This window comes from Pongo pygmaeus, chromosome 22 (assembly GCF_028885625.2).
Source record: "Pongo pygmaeus isolate AG05252 chromosome 22, NHGRI_mPonPyg2-v2.0_pri, whole genome shotgun sequence".
NCBI lineage: Eukaryota > Metazoa > Chordata > Mammalia > Primates > Hominidae > Pongo > Pongo pygmaeus.
The window spans coordinates 49,407,671-49,424,097 of NC_072395.2; the positions used below are offsets into that span (position 1 = coordinate 49,407,671).

The 16,427-nt window shown below is 45.5% G+C and overlaps 1 protein-coding gene across 1 annotated transcript in view; it reads right to left on the reverse strand.

Annotated features, from left to right (window-relative positions):
* The window catches only part of CLDN14 (claudin 14), an 87,386-nt gene extending 71,320 nt beyond the window's left edge, over positions 1-16,066 (reverse strand). Inside the window, exon 1 of the mRNA XM_054468405.2 lies at positions 15,774-16,066. The gene's annotated coding sequence lies outside the window, so the exon portion shown is untranslated. The remainder of the gene's footprint in view (positions 1-15,773) is intronic.
* Positions 16,067-16,427: the final 361 nt, after the last annotated feature.

A 16,427-nucleotide genomic window follows, 5' to 3' on the forward strand; every position in this document is an offset into this window, starting at 1 on the left:
ATTATTGTCATTTTCAACTACAGAGATCATGCCCCCCAAATAAGAAGAAAGCAAACACCTTAAAAGGGCAAACTTGAAGATTCACAATAAATAGGTAACACGTGAATGGTCCAACCCTATGAAGCTCAACTGTTCCTCCTCTTGGACGTGATAATTTCACATGTTCAGACCACCCTGTCAGCATGTCAGATTTAAAATATTACATGTAGAATAATGAAAAATTGCCAACATCTCACCACCATCTTTTGATTAATGAGGAGTTCCTTAGAGATAGATTGGTTTGTTTGATTCTGTTACCGGGAGTGACTGATGGCTATTTTAAAAAATACTTAGCTTAGCGCTACCCTCCATGAGATAATTTTCAAATGCCTTGTGTAGCTGCGTCCGGAATAATTGGACTTTATTGCCTTCCTTCCAGGCATGAACTGAAGTTCCCTGGAGAAGCAAAACAGCTTCAGACTTTGTTGCTTTAATATTTCCATGTAGATCAGCTGCTGTGTTCATGGAGAGGCTTCCACCAGATGGCCAGCCCGCCTTGAAGTGACATTTCCCATTTCCCGTCAATTACTCACCAATGGAAAATAATGTGACACGAATCCCTCATTTGGGGTAATATGTGGCCATATCCTTGTTGTACCTGCACTAAAGGTAAATGGTGCAATAATTTCTCAGCTCTCCAGGGAGAAAATAGGAGAAACAACAGGTCACCAGTATGTGGCAGGAAAAGGGAATCGTTATTGGTAAGGCATTCACTAGGACATTGAAATCTAATGTCTTAATTTCTTTCTTTTTTTTTTCTCGTTGCTTGTTCTTCTGTATCTCGGGGCGAAGAAACTTATTTTGGTTGTTTAAAACATTTAAGCTCTGGCTTTTAGGAAGAATCCTGGTTTTGGTCAAGTCCCTAGATGTCTCTTCCCAAAAGCACCCATTTTGATGCTGAGGCGAGGACACAAGTATTAGTTTTCAAAAAATCCAATTTTATCTCCTGAACAGACTCAAATGATTAATTCTCATTCAAAGTCATTGTCAAATTTTTACTTTTAAAAATCTTAGTAATTTCTCTTCAATATTTGGTACAAAGCTGTCGGTTACTCTCAGATCATCCTTGTTTTTCAACTTCTCTGTTTGATTCCAGCAAATTCTTTTAGCTGGTCACTCTTTAATTACTGTTAAAGATGAGTAAGTAAAAATGAAAATATTATTAATAAGGTATGAATAATTATCACTAACATTTATTCAGCCCTTAACATGTGCCAGGCAGTGTGGTAAGGGTATTCCATGCTTTAAGCCATTTATTGTCACCGCTGTTCTGAGAGGCCAGGAGTATTATCATCATCTTCCAGATGTGGAAAGTGAGACAGTCCACGTCCTACAGCCACAGCAGGATTCGAACCCACAGATCTGATTCCAAGCTGTTCACCTCTGTTCACTGGGGAAGCCAAGTGTTAGGAAACGCTTCTTTCTGGAATGTTCCATTTTTTCCCTTCTCAGAGAGAAGTCAGCCCTGTTATTTCCCAGTTTCTGCTCTTCCTACCAGGCTGCAGGTCTCTGCCCACTCTGTCCTCACAGGAAGGCAGCAATAAGGAACTGGGTTAGGGTCCCTTCCCTGGTCCACAGATGTTGGGGTATGTGGGTCCCCGAGTCTTCAGTCCATGCAAGGGGCTTCTGTCCCTCTCCTCCAGACAGTGATGCACCCTGGGCCGCAGGCTGGCTGCTGGCAAGTTACTTTTCCTCAGTGAAAGAATCTGCTTGTTGGAGGCACCAGAAGGTTCTCGAAGCTGCAGAAAATTCTACAAGTGGTGGAAGGTTCTGGAAACAGTTTCCTCACTCCTCCTCTCCCCCTTCTCCACCACAGGCAGCATCTGCTGTAGTGTGAGCTGCAACCCTGCCTGGCCCTCCACCAAGCCTGAGGAGGACGCGAGCTCGGCTGTGGCTGACAGCATTCAGGAGCAGAACTCCAAGCAAGGAGGTCACCTGCCCAGAAGATTACCCCCCTTAGTAACTCAAGCTTTTATGCACTCATTGGTATTCATCCAGACGGCTGTTTTGGCTAGAAAGAAACACTTCCTCCTCACTAGAATTACAAATAATTTGAGCAGAAAACTACAGGCAAGACATGTTAATCATGTTTGAAAGGATGTATCTTTTGGTACAAACGGCTTTCTTAATCTAAAAATGCTTTCCCCGATCTCTACTTATATCTAATGGTAGTTTTTAGCACACAGAGTACGTAACTTGTTTTGTTTAGTCCTTTCATACCCACCTCCTATGCAGGTAAAAAAAAAAAAACGTCTTTTTTTTTGAGAGGGAGTCTTGGTCTGTCGCCCAGGCTAGAGTGCAGTGGCACCATCTTGACTCATTGCAACCTCCACCTCCCGGATTCAAGCGATTCTTCTGCCTCAGCCTCTTGAGTAGCTGGGATTACAGGCATCCACCACTACGCACAGCTAATTTTTGTATTTTAGTAAAGACAGGGTTTCACCAGGCTGGCCTCGAACTTCTGACCTCAAGTGATCTGCCAGGCCTCCCAAAGTGCTGGGATTATAGGCGTGAGCCACCCACACCTGGCCAAAAAACCCATAGATTAATATGTGTCCTTTGAATCAGTCTCTTCCTTAGTAACTGGCTTGAGGATCCAAGGAGTGAACCACTGTGGAAATTTTTCTGTAACAATTTCCCTTAATCCTTATTTGGATTTGTAAGTCTAAAAACTTACCATTCTCTGACATATGAAGTATGAGCTATGGACGTTGTCTCATAATCTTTTCCTTATTCCCTATTTATATTTATTTGTTAGTCTAAAAATTCATTGTTACCCGACATATAAAATAGATGTCATGAAAGCAACTGTTTTATGCAGAACAACATAGTGCTGTGTAGTTTTTATATTATGCTAATATCGGAGCTAGCACTCCTGCCTCCAGCCTCCAATCCTTCTCATCGACCCCGAATAACAGACACCTGAGCGGGCACCTGCTGTGGGATGGACTTTGATAGAATGATTAGAAAGGAGTGTTTCCATGATTTGCTTATGCTTCACCCTGCCTTTCAGTTAAAGATTAAGTCTTTGCATCGGATTTCAGTTCCGAGGCAGGCCGGGGAGGGATGTAGATATTTTCTTTATTTTTTTAAAAAAACAAACCCTTGTAGATAGAGTTGGTTTATTTTTAACAAGGGTAGAAGCATTGTGGGAAGCTGGTTTTCAGATTTCATTTCAGCCACAGACTGTGCTGTGCAAATGAAGACACAGCCTGGATTCTCCCTAATGAAAAGAGTGTGTCGGGGATGGGGACGGTGGCAGGGTGGGGGGGTGGGTGGGCTCTGAGGGAGCAGCTCCCCCTGCACAGAGATCCGGGCCACATGCAGATCTGCAGTGACTCTGCCTTCTCTCTAGCCTCACCTTCATGCAGCACTTGCCTTAAACCAGCTCACATGCGCCACCTCAGGTAGGTCAACCAGCTTTTACTGAGCACCTGCTATGTGCAGGGCGGACCAATAGGCATAAAGGAGGCCTCTGTCTTTCTAGAGAGAGTCTGGTAGATGAAGCAGATGTGGAACCTAATAAATCTAACAAAGGGCAGAGGCCATTTGTTAACAAAGACAGTAAGTGAAACCCAAGCCACAACAGATACAAGCATAGGTCGAGGGGATCATGGAGGGAGTGACCGATTCCCACCAAAGGAGAGGGGCAGAGAGGGCTTTGGACAATAAACAGGTAGCAAAAGGGAGATATTTCAAAAAGTGGGAGGAGGTTGTGTTTCAGATGCACCCGGGGGAGTTTGGGAGGGAGATGGGAAATGAGGAGCAAATCGTCAAACAGCCCCCCAAAAAGAAAGAAGCCTCTAAGACAGCCTGTTGACTGAAACAACGAGATGCCAAACAGATTGTGTTAAAAAATAAGTTTGGGAAACAAATTATGTTCAATAAAGCAACATTTAAAATAATGTTAACCGAGGTGAAGTGGCTCACACCTATAATCCCAGCACTTTGGGAAGCCCAGGTGGGCAGATCACTTGAGGTCAGGAGTTCGAGACCAGCCTGGCCAACATGGTGAAACCCTGTCTCTACTAAAAATGCAAAAATCAGCCACAGGTGGTGGCACCTGTAATCCCAGCTACTCAGGAGGGCGAGGCAGGAGAATACTTTGAACCTGGGAGGTGGAGGTTGCGGTGAGCCGAGATCACGCCACTGCACTCCAGCCTGGGTGACAGAGTGAGACTCTGTCTTGAAAAAAAATTAATAATGTTATAGAAATTTTAGGGAAATATATATATATATATATTTGCTATAAATGTTTTTTTTTTTTTTTTTTTTTTTTTTTTTTTTTTTTGAGACAGAGTCTCTCTCTGTCACCCAAGCTGCAGTGCAGTGGCACCATCTTGGCTTCCTGAAGCCTCCACCTCCTGGGTTCCAGCCTCCCAGGTAGCTGGGATTACAGGCACGCAGCACCACGCCCAAATTTTTGTATTTTTAGTACAGACAGGGTTTCACCCTGTTGGCCAGGCTGGTCTCGAACTCCTGACCTCAGGTGATCCACCCGCCTCAGCCTCCCAGAGTACTAAGATTACAGGCATGAGCCACCGCGCCTGGCCTATAAATGTATGTTTAAAAGGCCTCTATATATCCTCAATCAATAACAGCCTCTAGGGTGGGACAGGAGGGAATTGGAATGGGGCAGGAGTGTCAGAGTGGACTTCAGTCTTTGTCTGTTTTTTTTTTTAACTAAGGAAAATATATTCTGCTTTATCTATGTAATTAAAATATGTTTTAAAATCTAATAAATCACCTATTTACTTTTCATTATAACACAGGGCACTTAAGGCTATTATGTTATGTCCAATACATCTAGGTTTGATACTTCAAAGTCAAGCGGATTCTGGAGAAGCCAAAATACTGACCCAGAAAATCTAGATTCGCCTAGTTTAATTCCCCTGTTTTACAAATGGGGAACTGTGGGTTTCTCATGGTCTTTTTGTTGATAGGTGCAGGAAGACGTATGTGAAATAATTCATGGAGAAGTCATAGTGGCCTTGAAGTTTTCCAGATAACTATGAAAAACTACGTTAAGATGCTATTTTTCAACAAAATTCATCTTACCAACCTCAGAACGTATTTCCTCCGAAGAGGGTACGCACTGACAAACAACTCCCGAGTGTGGCATGCTAGCAAGAGCACTAGGCTGGGAGTCAAGAGACTTAAATTCCACCCGGAAGCCACCACATGACCTTGGCATGAGCCCATCACCAGGCTCCTCAGCCTCCTCATCGCAGCACCAGGGATTTCCCAAGCCCTCAGGAAATACTGTAACTTGACAACAATGGAGAAAGACTTTCACCCATGTGGTCGGAATGCTAGCCTTAAAAAGTGTCCTTCCAGAGAACATCACACACCGGGAACTGTTGTGGGGTGGGGCGAGGGGGAGGGATAGCATTAGGAGGTATACCTGATGCCAAATGACGAGTTAATGGGTGCAACACACCAACATGGCACATGTATACATATGTAACAAACCTGCACGTTGTGCACATGTACCCTAAAACTTAAAGTATAATAATAATAAAATTAAAAAAAAATGTCCTTCCAACAGGTTTCAAAAGTGAGATTCTAATTTAAGCCTTGCAGGGTCTCTAATGTGAAGCCAGTTTGGTGGGGTTGAACGCCAAAAGGATAGGAAAGGCTTCTCTTTCGAGAATGCGGGGAGAAAGAAAAATCAGTATTTTGACTAAAAAAAAGTATTTAAGTTATGATCAGAAATATATTTGTCTAGAAATAAAAAGGCATTCCCCCGCACCCCCCTCCATCCTTTTAAATATTCACAGCTGGCTCTCTGGCCATATAAAGTTACTATGCTGTCAAATGACTCAACTTACAACATCTGTATTGGTGACCAACATCCTGTATCACGGGCTATCTAACCCTTTGAGTCACGACACCCCTGTTTGAGTAAGGTTTATTTTACTAGCACCAAGAGGCTCCTGCGTTTAACATCTGTGGTGCTGCTCCTGAAATTCCTAGCCATAAAACAAGTAAATTCAGCGTGGTCTGAAATTCCAGAGCGTAGCCACGAACTACACAGAAAACACATTCGGTGGGGCCGGTTGGTAATGGAGCAGGGCTTAGCTCAGGCTGGGCTGCACATCTGGCTATGCCTTCCCTCCACAAGTGTGGGAAGAGGACCTGGGAATGCCAGGGTCCAGCCAGGCAGAGAGTGGCTGGATGGTCTACACGGGCAGGGGCTGCTCTGGCCACATGGCCAGGAGGGTGCTCCCCGCAGTGCACCCTTAGGTGCCAGGTTGGTGACATTTGGTGTGACCAACTGTTAACCACTAAACTCCATCTGTTGAAGTCTTCTGTAGGCCAAATACTCCATGTGCCTGAAGATGCTTCCGGCTTACAATTGTGAACTCAGTTTCTGTGTCCAGCATCAAGAGTTTAAAGTAGGGCCCACCCATTCCCTGGATGGGCACAGAGCTGTTAAAATGGTGATTACGTAGACATTGTACCACGTGGGAAAATATTGATGATGAGAGCACATTAGAGAAAATGAGCAAACAGAACGCAGGGTGGCAACATCACCATGGTAATAAATTGGTAAGACCTCCTGGAACACTATGCAGCCATAAAAAAGAGCCAGATCATGTCCTTTGCAGGAACATGGGTGGAGCTGGAGGCCATTATCTTTAGCAAACTAATGCAGGAAGAGAAAACCAAATACTGCATGTTCTCACTTATAAGTGGGAGCTAAATGATGAGAACACATGGACACACAGAGGGGAACCACACACACTGGGGCCTACCTGGGGGTGAAGGGTGGAGGAGGGAGAGGATCAGGAAAATAACTACTGGGTACTAGGCTTAATACCTGGGTGACAAAATAATCTATACAATAAACCTCCACAGCACAAGTTTACCTATAACAGACCTGCACATGTACTCCTGAACTTAAAATAAAACTTAAATAAATTGGTAAGATCTGACCTGCCTGTGCAGCTGAGGACTAGAACTGAACACAGAAAAATTGCAATAGCTTAGTTCACTGGAGTGAAGTGGCTTTAAATTTTTTTTTTTTCTTTTTGAGACAGAGTTTCCCTCTTGTTGCCCAGGCTGGAGGGCAATGGCGTGATCTCGGCTCACTGCAACCTCCGCCTCCCTGGTTCAAGCGATTCTCCTGCCTCAGCCTCCCGAGTAGCTGGGATTACAAAAAAATTTTTTCATGCTCTTCATGAAAATTAATAATTTCAAAGACATAATCCCAGCTTTTTAGGGGAGTCTCCGGCAAGGCATGGGGGTGGCATCTGCATGCAACACACGGTTGACAGGAAAAAGGGATGATGGAAGCCCAGGATGACCCCTTGTGGGAGCCGGAGCAAGGTCGTGAACTTCGAAGCTCTTTGACAAGTACAGGATGATAAAAACATATGGCTTTAGGACAACTCTCCATCATATCTTCCATGTGGCCGATGCCTGATAATCCTTCAAGTCACTCTTCCATATCAACGTGCCTGGTGTGTGGGGTGAGCGTGCATTAGGGAGAGGCTGGCTGAAAATCACCATGGCACCATCCCATCAAGACGACGCACAGACTCCTCAGCGAGGCGCAGACCTGGCCTTATGTGCCAGACATTCTACTCCAGGTGCAAGCAGCCTCTAAATTATTTGTCACTGATACCCTGAGTGTCCCATTTTCACGATACCACCCAGCTCTGGGTTCAATCCTGCTCTTGCTCATTCCCCTGGGCAAGGTGTCAGTCTCAGGCTGTGTAAAGAGGCTGTGTCCCCGTCCCTTATATTTAAATATTGAGTGGGTCGCATCTTTCCCAGCCATACCAAGAGGAAATGCAACCGTCTCCCTCCCTGAGGCCAGCGTAATCTAACCATCACAAGCCACGAAGGGTTGTGGCAAGCCATTGGTCTTATTGTGTAATTACGGCTAGGGAAGTGTGAATGATAATGGATGAAAAGGAGAGGTGGAAACGATAGACTTCCCCCAAAAATGGGACGAGTTAAATTACAGCACATTGATTCAATGGAAAATCATCTATCCGTTTTTAAAAATGCTTTGTGGGCTGGGTGTGGTGGCTCATGCCTGTAATCCCAGCCCTTTGGGAGGCTGAGGGGGGCGGATCACCTGAGGTCAGGAGTTTGAGACCAGCCTGGACAACATGGTGAAACCGTCTCTACTAAAAATACAAAAATTAGCTGGGCATGGTGGCGGGTGCCTGTAGTCCCATCTACTTGGGAGGCTGAGGCACGAGAATCACTTGAACCTGGGAGGTGGAGGTTGTGGTGGGCTGAAATTGCACCACTGCACTCCAGCCTAGGTGACAGAGTGAGACTCTCTCAAAAATAAATACATAAATAAATAAAAATAAAAAATAAAATACAAATAAAAATGCTTTGTAAAGACCACATGGTAATGGAAAAAAGCATGAGCTATAAAATTAAGTGAGAAAAAGTACTGTACAAAATAGTATGTGAATTACAATCATAACTATAAAAATACATTTAAAGACCACAAAGGAATACAAATATATAGGTATGCATACACATACACATCTAAATGACACGTATAGTCATGTTTTATTCTAGAAAGGAGAGGAACAGGTGCATTTCCTTTAATGCAGAAGGAAGTCCGCAGACAGTGGCTCTGAGCAGGTGACTTAGCTGATTTCAGGAGTCGTGAGATCATGGGGAATTTTTTCTCTATGGCCAAAATTTCTATAACATCACGCACATGCAACTGAAAAATTATTCTCTCAAAGCACATGAATTTTGTATGTTTTGGCAGCACTTTCTGCAGTTCAAATGGCCATATGAAACCCTTCGGGTTAGCCAGGGGCACACCTTAGAGCAAACCCACCCCATGGGCCTGACAGGAGGCAAACTGGCATGAAAGGACAACACGGCGCTCCCCCACCCTCGGAAAGTGCAGGAATCCATCCTCACAGCAACATCATCTCTAAACGTTCTCCAGGGGAGGAGAAACGCAGCCCTGCTGTGCTGTTCAGCACTTAAGCAGACTGAAAAACAATTATCATAAAATGCAAGTTCAGCTGCAGCCCAGCTCTGTGGGGAGGTTGTTGGATGAAGGGCTGTCTATCTGGGACAGCCCCTGACTCAGGCTTAGCTTCATCCTTGACGTCCAGCCTTGCACCTGCACTGTTTCCTCATCTGAAACCTGCACTGTTTCCTCATCTGGGGTCCAGCTGGCATCTGCCTGTACCTGAGGACCTGCCCAGGGAAGGCCGATGGAGACAGTAGGGGACTGAGGACAAGAGTAGGGGCCAGGCAGCACCCCCATCCTCAGGGCTTGCCCAGTTCTCCCTCGTGTTAGATGCAGAAATCAAGTTACCTCGACTGAACTCATTTTAAAAATGACTTTACTCCATTCTGTTTCAATGTTGCATTCTTGGCTTTGACCTTGTGTATTAAAGAAGCAGCTCAATGAAAATGTTCCAACATTACCTGTGAGCTGTGAAAGAGGCGGCTGATTATTTTGTTGGTATCATTTGTCTAAGGCTCCATGGGACAAATTATTTTCATAATTCTAGTGCAAGTAAAGATATATTTCCTAAAGGTGATTTTTAAACTATTTTTTCATTGACAGTAGAAAGCTGAGAGTGAAATTTTGTGTTTAGTTATACAAACGACATTAATGTGTTTATAGCATCTCTATTCCCCTCCTTCCTCCCACCCACCATCCTTCTACATGTTAAGAAAATATTTTCTCTTTTTTTCAACAGACTTTCTCTTTTGTTATAAACTGCCTCAAATTCTTTTTAGGAGTAGATAAGATGTCAGTAAACCTGCATAGCAACGTATCTGGAGGAAATTGCCTATTGGCAGAGACACACTTTCTTACCTTCAACAAGGTTGTAACATTGCTCAACTAAAAAATATCTGGGCCAGGCGCAGTGGCTCACACCTGTAATCCCAGCACTTTAGGAGGCCGAGGAAGGCAGATCACTTGAGGTTGGGAGTTTGAGACCACCCTGACCAACATGGAGAGACCTCGTCTCTATTAAAGATACAAAATTAGCTGGGTGTGGTGGCACATGCCTGTAATCCCAGCTACTCGTGAGGCTAAGGCAGGAGGATTGCTTGAACCCAGGAGGTGGAGGTTGCAGTGAGCCAGAGATGGTGCCATTGCACTCCAGCCTGAGCAACAAGAGCAAAACTCCATCTCAAACAAACAAACAAAAAAACAAACAAACAAACAAAAAACCACACAAAAACAAATCTGCAGAGAGACAGAGAAAAAAAAAATCCAGGCTGTGGGGTTGTCTATAAGACAACTCAGCTAGGCCCTTCAGAAAGTCAGTCATAACAAAAAGTCTGGGAGACTGTTCTAGATTGAAATCAATAAAAAGATGTAGTGATGAACATACTGATCTTTGATTAGGTCCTGCTTTATTTTTATTTTTTTAAAAAAGCTATAAAAGATATTTTGGATGCAATTGGGAAAACATGAGTATGAACTGGATAGTAGATGATGCTAGAGTTAATTTTTTTTAAAATTAATATTGTGAGGTATGATAATGGTGTTGCAGATACATAGGAGAATGTCCTTGGTAGACATCTAATGAAATATTTATAGTCAAGTATCATGATCATTTACAATTTACCTTCTTTTTTCTTTTCTTTCTTTTTTTTTTTTTTTTTTTTTTGAGACGGAGTCTTGCTCTGTCACCCAGACTGGAGTGCATTGGCATGATCTCGGCTCACTGCCACCTCCACTTCCTGGGTTCAAGCAATTCCCCTGCCTCAGCCTCCCAAGTAGCTGGGGTTACAGGTGCGTGCCTCCACGCCTGACTAATTTTTGTATTTTTAGTAGAGACGGGTTTTCACTATGTTGGTCAGGCTGGTCTCGAACTCCTGACCTAGTGATCTGCCTGCTTCAGCCTCCCAAGGTGCTGGGATTACAGGCATGAGCCACCACACTTAGTCTACAATTTACTTTCAAATGGTTAAGAAAAAATCAAAACAAAGTGTGTGTGTGTGTGTGTAGAGAGAGAGAGAGAGAAAACTGTGTATGGCAAAATATCAACAATGCTTACAGCCAGGGAGACGGTCCACAGGTGTTCATTGTACTATTCTTTGATCTTTGCTGCCTGTTTGAAAATATTCAGTCAGTTGAGTAGAGGTCTATGAAAGTCCAACACTTATAGATCAACCAGAAATAGATGAAATCTGATGGTAACTCATTTTCTGGAACCCCTAGTGTACCCCCAAACAACTCAAATGGTTGGGATCAATGTTAATGGGTTTCAAGGAACAGTCATAAAACTTAGCAAGAAAGAGGAAAACAATCACCACCATCACACAGTTTTGCTACACTCTCTGTAGGATGGGTCGCAGAACTGCGTGGCAAGAAGAGACAGCGGATCACGAGGTCAAGAGATCAAGACCATCCTGGCCAACATGGTGAAACTCCGTCTCTACTGAAAATACAAAAATTAGCTGGGCGTGGTGGCACACATCTGTAATCCCAGCTACAAGGGAGGCTGAGGCAAGAGAATCGCTTGAACCCGGAAGGTGGAGGTTGCAGTGAGCCGAGATCGCGCCACTGCACTCCAGCCTGGCAACAGAGCGAGACTCCGTCTCAAAGGAATAAAAGAGAAAAAAAAAAAAAAAAAAAAAAGAAGAGACAGCATTTCAGAAGGAGTCTCTGCCCAGCGTCCAGCAGCAGTCAGTAAGAGAAGCCCATGTATGAGAATCAGGATGCTGCAGCACATCCTCAAGTCACCTCCCATTTTCTTCCACAGTTGGAGTGGAAACCCATTTCCACAGTTGAAACCCATTTTTTTCCACAGTTGGAGTGGCCGATTGCTGCAGGTATGATATCTGGCCAGTACCAAGTCTTCCTAACTCTGCAGAGATCACCCCAACTTGGGAATGGGCAGACATAAGGGCATAGGGAGCCCTGTACGAGTCACCTGACCCCCAGCACCAGGTCAAGGCTGCAGGAGTCCCAGTCGCGCCCCTGCCCGGCACACCCACACACAGAGCTTGCTTCTCAACTATGCCTGGCCAGCGCAGCTTCCTCTGGGCAGGGCCCTAAATGTGGATTCAGAGCTGGACAGCATCCGCTGACCCCACTCCAGAATGATGGCTGGGTAAGTCTCTGTTGTAACCCACGCCAATTTAAGGGATGCCGAGAATGAGCTTTCAGTCACGTATTCATTCATTTTAAAAATGTTTATGGAGAAACTTCTCTGTGCCAGGCTCTGTGTCAGACAGGAATATACATTTGTGAACAAATCAGATAAAGTCTCCACACTCAAGGTTTTTAAGGTCTACTGGAAGACACAGCAATGAAACAAGCAAAAAATATGTGTGTGGTGTGTGTGCAGAGTGAGTGTGTGTGGAGTGTGTGTGGAGTGAGTGTGTGTGGAGTGTGTGTGCAGAGGGAGTGTGTGTGGAGTGAGTGTGTGGGGAGTGTGTGTGTGCAGAGTGTGTGGAGTGAGTGTGTGCAGAGTGTGTGTGGAGTGACTGTGGAGTGAGTGTGTGTGTGGAGTGAGTGTGTGTGTGGAGTGAGTGTGTGTGCAGAGTGAGTGTGTGTGGAGTGAGTGTGTGGGGAGTGTGTATGTGTGCGGAGTGTGTGGAGTGAGTGTGTGCAGAGTGAGTGTATGTGGAGTGTGTGTGGAGTGTGTGTGGAGTGAGTGTGTGTAGTTTGTGTGGAGTGACTGTGTGTGTGGAGTGAATGTATGTGGAGTGTGTGTGGAGTGTGTATGGAGTGAGTGTGTGTGGAGTGAATGTATGTGGAGTGTGTGTGTAGTGAGTATGTTTGTAGTGAATATGTGTGGAGTGTGTGTGCAGAGTGAATGTGTGTGCAGAGTGAGTGTGTGTGTGGAGTGAGTGTGCGGTGTTAGTGTGTGTGGAGTGATTGTGTTTGTGGAGTGAGTGTATGTGTGGAGTATGTCTGCAGAGTGTGTGTGCGGAGTGAGTGTGTTTGTGCAGTATGTCTGCGGATGAGCATGTGTGCGGAGTGAGTGTATGATTGGAGTGTGTCTGTGGAGTGTGTGTGTGTGTGGAGTATGTCTGCAGAGTGAGTGTGTATGCGGAGTGAGTGTGTTTGTGCAGTATGTCTGCAGATGAGCGTGTGTGCGGAGTGAGTGTATGATTGGAGTGTGTCTGTGGAGTGTGTGTGCGGAGTGAGTGTATGTGTGGCATGTGGAGTATGTATGTGTGTAGTATGTGATGTATGTGTGTGGTATGTGTATGGTGTGGTGTGTGTGTGGTATGTGGTATGTATGTGTGTGGTGTGTGTGGAGTGAGTGTGTGGTGTGTGGTGTGGTCCGTGTGTGAAGTGAGTGTGTGTGGTGTGTGGTGTGTGTGTGTTTATACAGTCATCCCTCAGTATTCACAGGGGATTGGCTCCAGGACCCCTGAGGATTCCAAAATCCTCGGCTGTTCAAGTCCCTGACATTAAATGGTGTAGTGTTTGCATATGGCCAATGTACATGTCTCATACACTGCAAATCAACCCTAGATGACTTATAATACCCAACACAATGCAAAGCTATGTAAATAGTTGTTATACTGTGTTTTTATTTTTATGGTTTTTTATTGTTGTATTATTATTTTAATTTTTCCAAATATTTTTGATTCATGAAGGTGGAACCTGCGGGTATGGAGAGCCAACTATACATCACATAGGAACATATCTAATTACCAGCTGATTTGTTCCAGAAAAGAAATCAATGGGGTGCAGTTGAATGGTGGCCTTAACCTCTCCTACTGATATTGAACGCTGGGCAGCATGGCCTTCTGAAATCCCACTCGTTCCCGCCAGGACCAGGGGGGTTTGAGCAGGTCTCTTTGAGGAAGTGGCTGTAGGTCAAGTGCTGAGGGAGGGGAGGGAGGGACTGGGGGGCAGGGCTCCAGGTGGAGACATCGTGTGAGGTACCTAAGAGTGGTGAATTCGGGATGTGAGGAGACGGCAGAGAGGCCAACATCAGCCAGACCTTACAGGTGGTGATAAGTAGTTGGATGTTTGTTCTAAGGGAAGAGGAGGCCACAGAGTTGTAAGTAGTGGATGGACATGAGGTGACTTGGGTTTTAAAAGGCCACTATGGTGACTCTGTAGCAAGTTGATTGGAGGTGGGCAAGAGTAGAAGGTATTGCCACAGTCCAAGTGAGATATCAGTTCCTTAAACAAGGACAGTGGCTGTGGAGTGGGAGAGGAGTGGACAGATTCCACATACACTTTGCAGGTAGAATTGACAGGCTTTGCTAATGGGTTAGATGTTAGAGTTGAGAAAAGAGGAGAAACCAAGGATAACTTCCGGGTTTCTGGTTTAAGCCAATGGTGGTGTCAATTCCAGAGAGAGGAACTGATGTGGATGGGCTGGTGGGGAGAACATGGAAGTCAACAGGTAAGAGTTCTTCATCTTCTGTAGGATACCTCCTGCCTTTCTGTCAGTCAGTTTATCAATCTGGTACTTGTTGAGGGTTTACCACGTATTAAGCTCTGCACATTTACCTTGACATATTTTTAAAGATGATTTGAAATGACTTGTAATAAAACTCATAGGTACAAGAAAACTACTGAAAAGGTGCATATGTGAAAGTACAAGAGCCAAGTAACAAAAGGATGAAAAGAATCATATCCAAGTCCTAATCCTAAAAGAGACTGCTGCAACTACAAGCAAAAAAGCCTTAACTCTGAGTTTCCCAGGAGCCAAAGCAAAAAGGGAAAGTTGAGTTTTATAAAGCCGATTGTCTAATAAAAAGAAGCATGCTGGCTTACTCAGAGAAATAAAATTTCGCCCTTATTTTTAACTTCGAAAGCATTTTTCTTACTTCCTACCTTCTCTAAGGGCCAATGATCAATATAGTGGAATTGTTATATTATCAATAACAATTTTACACAAAATACAAAGGATTTCTGTATAAAACCTAAAAAACCAGTGTCCCAAATGCCCGGTAGAACGGACTATCAAGGGTACTGGTAGGGGCACAGGTCTGTAGCAAGGGAATACTTTGGCCTGTGTCTTACTGTCTTAGGTTTTAATAGTGTCTTTGTGACGGGTACCTTGCTACCCACTGACTTAACTACAGTTCCTTTTGTCTTAGAATGTAAATTTCTTTTGTTACCGCCCCCCTCTCTAATCACGTGTGTGCATGTATGTGTGGGCGTGAGTGAACCACTGGAGTTGGCTGTAGACTTTCTTTTACTTTTGCAGCCAGAGTCTCCCTCTGTCGCCCAGGCTGGGGTGCAGTGGTGGGATCTCTGCTCACTGCATCACTTGCCTCCCAGGTTCAAGGGATTCTCCTGCTTCAGCCTCCCAAGTAGCTGTGATTACAGGCACGCACCACCACCACCATGTCCGGCTAATTTTTGTATTTTTAGTAGAGATGGGGTTTCACCATCTTGATCAGGCTGGTCTTGAAATGCTGACCTCATGATCTGCCCCCCTCGGCCTCCTAAAGTGCTGGGATTACCGGCGTGAGCCCCCACTCCTGGCCGGCAATAGACTTTCTAAAACATTTAAATAAACTTCGCACCCCTTCTCACGCTGCCCGGAAAATTCTGACTTCCCTCACCTTGGGAGAGCAAGGCTCATATAGCAGACGTTGCAGACCTTGTTTAGGTCACGCTTAAGATAAAGGAAGATGCAAACTCCTTTATTTCTGATCAGCTGATCCCCTGTGACTGATGGCCGGGGAGCCCCTCTGGCATCAGTCTGTAGGCTCCAGCCTGAGCCAGATTCCATGCTAAAAGTCCAGAGGCTGGCAGTGAAAGAAACCCCCCGGGGCTGGAAACTCACCCCTCCTGGGCGGCTGGACACCAGCTCATGGCCGCTCTCGGGTCTGTGCGGGCCCGGCGCCCCTTCTTCCCAGGGAGCCGCGTGACTCTCCTTGATCCAGTCTCACCTCGAGTGACAGGCCTCCCAGCCGCCCCCCAGCAGCCCCCGAGCAGTCCCCGGAGCTCTGGGGGACTCTGCAGCGCATAGGTGACCCACGCAGAGCCAGCCCCAGCACGATGAATAATTGACGCGCAGAGTGGAATTACCTCTGTGGGCTCCGGGTCCCTCCCGCAGCCCGCACCTGTCCCTGCCCCTGTCCCTGCCTCTGCCCCGAGGACTACTGCTCTTTTCAGAAATGACGCCAGTACCAGCACGTGCAAAATGCCTTGCCGCCTTGCTGGGAACACATTTGCATACTCAGTTTCAAGTTCAAATGCCTGCGCATAAAACAGGATTAGCACAACCTGGCGGGGGCAGGGGGGAGCACGAGGGTCCTCCTCACCTGGCCGGAGGTGGGTGAAAATCCCAGCAGATTTCAACAACCCCCCTCCCACCCTACACCCCAAGTGGGTGCGCAGAGGGACTCAACTGCTGGGGCAGGGGCTGCCCTCTGGGGTAGAGGGACCCCCAGTTTCCAAAGTGAGGGCTCAGAGAGCACCCAGCTTCTCCTCCGTT